We start from the raw sequence: 3,429 nt of genomic DNA, 5'->3' as shown, positions 1-3,429 counted from the left end.
ACCAGGGATGAAGGGCATGAAACGGGGATGGAGACGGGGATGAAGGTTAAAATCTATCCCCGTCCCCGCCCAGCCCCGTCCCCAATCCTTTAAGGAATGACTATAGACCGAGGGGAAATGGGGTCCCGCCCCGCCTCACCCCTGTTTGGACTGGGGATGGAGGACATGAAACGGGGGGGGGGGGTGTGGAGGTTAAAATCCATCCCCGCGCCGGGATGGATGCGGGGATGAAGGTTCAAATTTTGAAACGGGGCGGGGGTGGAGACCTTGTCCCCGGCCCGCCCCGGTCCACTGCCATCCCTATGTACAAGTGACCAAAGGATGCTTCGCACAAACAGATACCCATGCATGTGGATACACAAAAATGACAAACTTTCAGTCTTATCATCATATTGAGATCTCCGCTATGGAATTAATTTTCAGATTTTGACAAAAGATTTAAGTTACCAATTTTTTTTGTTTTTGACAGATTTGTTTTCTTTTTTTTATAATGAAGAAATTAATCTCACATTTTGAGCATGGCCATTGTGGACTTGCAATGTGCATCAATACCTCCATTTGAAAATGGACCATCACTGTGTACTGAGGAACATACTGTTTATGGAGAGCAGATCAGGTGATCATCCTCACCGTCTACAATATGCACAAATAACATGAGGTCCTTGTGAGATGAATCAATGGGCGGTGAAGATCTCAAATCACTTCCTTAAAGTGATTTGGCAGATCACCTGATCTGCTCTCCTGTTTATGTATGTTGATTGGCACGCTAAGTTGGATTTGGAATTACCTGTCACATATATAGACAAGACGCGTAATTGTTTCCATTAAGAGTAGTATACAAGGGGACACGACACTGAGTTGGAGTATCCCTGTGACATAGGGAAGTACTAATGCTGAAGTTGGTACCTGCCACTAGGGATAGCAGTGGACTGGGGCAAAATGGGGCCCCGCCCCGTTTGGACAGGGGATGAAGGGCATGAAACAGGGATGGAGGCGGGAATGAAGGTTAAAATTCATCCCCGTGTGGGGATGGAGGCGGGAATGAAGGTTAAAATTCATCCCCGTGTGGGGATGGAGGCGGGGATGGACTTATGCTTTCCCCCACCCCGCCGCCCCACCCGGTTCCCATCCCAATCCCTGCCTTGCCCCGCCCCGCCCCGCCCCGCCCCGCTAGTTGTTATTTAGTTGTATGCACCTAACAGTTGCTATTTAGTTTTATGCACTAGTCAGTACACACCCTGTCTGGGCCCATAAGCATAGTTATGATGTTTAATATCTAGAAATGGACAGCTCTGCAAAGATTTAATGGTCATCAACCAACTCTCAAATAGATGATATGAGATACCCCTTGATTTAATCTGGACTTTAAATCCAGTTCGGTGTTCCTCTGCTAGGCCAGCTTAGTGAACGAGCTTAGAAATTTAGCTTCAGCTCATTTTGCTGAGCCAAATCCCCCTGTTCAAGAACAGCTTGATTAGTGTATCAGCCATGAAATAAATATTTCTCCTTTTCTCGGGCCTTCGAACAGAATCCAACACCTTATTCTCTGATATGGATCTTGAAATAAGATCCAAATGTACGTGTGGTGATCAGTTTCAAATTCATCTTACAGACTTGTCTCATATTTGGATTTCTGATTCTGGTCATGATTTTGTGTCAGATCTATGTTCTGATCCATATCAAATCTGATCCTTTTATAGATTTTGCTTGTAAAGGCTTGTTTCCAGCCTTTTCCATGGATTTGGTGTTACCATTTACAATCTGGATATGGATTTATTTCTACTTCATCCTATCTTAGTTGGATGCTGATCCGAATAGAAATCCATATAATTAAATCTGTGAAACTTTCCCAATAACGGGGACGTAGCTCATATGGTAGAGCGCTCGCTTCGCATGCGAGAGGCACGGGGTTCGATTCCCCGCGTCTCCATCGTTTCCCACATTTTAACTCTGTTGTGCGTATTTTCACACTGCGTTTCCTTTTCCTATTATTTTTTTCCCTACACCCCTTTGTACTACTAAACGACGAGTACATGGATCAACTAAACACGGAAATAACGATCTCGATAAGGAATCAAACAAGGAACTCCAAATATCAAGAACAACCTTTCAAATTTTCGTTTTTCTTCCACTTCTCCGCATACTGATTATATCAGAAATTAAAGGATGCATTGTTCCCTTCAAAACAAGGCTCTCTCTCTCTCTCTCTAAAATCAAATTCAAATTCATGTTTGGATTGGGCCCATTAAAAATGTTTTGCTCATTTTACTGTCTGGACTCGTCGGCCGAGTGTGGATCTAATCGGTCTTTGAAACTGCACATGCAGCACAAACCCAACCCTATACGCCCATGCCCGAGAACACAAATGGATCAGGTTCAGTAAGTTATCTTATCCAAATTCAAGCATTTAACACTTGTTAGCCCTATCGGCATGCAAATATGAAAGGTTAATCGAACCTATGAAGTTTCCTTCAAGATAGTTGCAATGGTTAAAGGGATCGGAGAAGCAGCTCCCTCAAGCTATTCTCAGACTTAAATAGTTAATTTTCTAACATATTTATGTTTGGATCTAGGTCAAGTCCATTTCGTGCTATATGCAAGTCAAAAGATGATAGTAATAATTGCTCCCAACCAAGTAGAGTTCATACGTGAATTCAAATCCAACTCTGCTTCAACAGATATGATTTGGATTTGGGTCTGTATTTAGATGTACCGCTTAGAATTTGTATTTAGATTTGGGCCGCCAATTGGAATTTGGTACCTTATTATCAGATATGGATCTTCAAATTCAATCTAAATATGTAATCGAATGAGATTTGGTACCAACCAATCGGATTTTTAGAGTTCACTCCAGTTTCAGATTCTAATCACAATTTTCTATGGAATTTACGTTTGGATGCATAACAAATCCGATTTGTTTGTGTTTTTCGGGATTAGTTCCAGTCTCTCTCTCTCTCTCTCTCTCTCGCTGTTTTGGATAACCAGGAAAAACCACCTCACTCATTGTTGATCTGTTGGTGTAAAAACCCCAGGTCTCCCTCGCTGGACAGGGAATACACTTAGCTTTGCCACGCGGCAAGGGATGCACACCAGAGGGTTTCGAATTCATGATGTACCTTCAACCAGAGCCGGACCTGTAAAGAGGCCAATGAGGCTTGGGCCTCAGGGCCCCTTGGCCCAAAAAAAATTTAGGGGCCCATTTTTAAGGCCCGAGCTCCCCATAAAAATTTTAGGGGCCCATTTTATTGTTATTTTGATTCTTTAAAAAAGATTCGGAGGCACTGCCCCGAACTCCTACTATTAATAGGGGGCTCATTTTTTCCCTCCGCCTCAGGCCCCATAAAACACAGGTACGGCTCTGCCTTCAACTTGGTGGCATTCACATCGGAGCTGCACATCCATCACCGGCAGCACATTGACCGGCCGCAC

At 43.7% G+C, this 3,429-nt stretch overlaps 1 non-coding gene across 1 annotated transcript; it reads left to right on the top strand.

Annotated features, from left to right (window-relative positions):
• Positions 1-1,857: 1,857 nt before the first annotated feature.
• Positions 1,858-1,930, top strand: TRNAA-CGC (transfer RNA alanine (anticodon CGC)). Its single transcript has one exon. It is a non-coding gene; the product is annotated as a tRNA-Ala (tRNA).
• The last annotated feature ends 1,499 nt before the right edge of the window (positions 1,931-3,429 follow it).

This window comes from Nuphar pumila, chromosome 7, assembly GCF_984573655.1.
Source record: "Nuphar pumila chromosome 7, dmNupPumi1.hap1.1, whole genome shotgun sequence".
In the NCBI taxonomy this organism is placed as follows: domain Eukaryota; kingdom Viridiplantae; phylum Streptophyta; class Magnoliopsida; order Nymphaeales; family Nymphaeaceae; genus Nuphar; species Nuphar pumila.
This window is presented reverse-complemented; position numbering and strand designations above follow the sequence as displayed.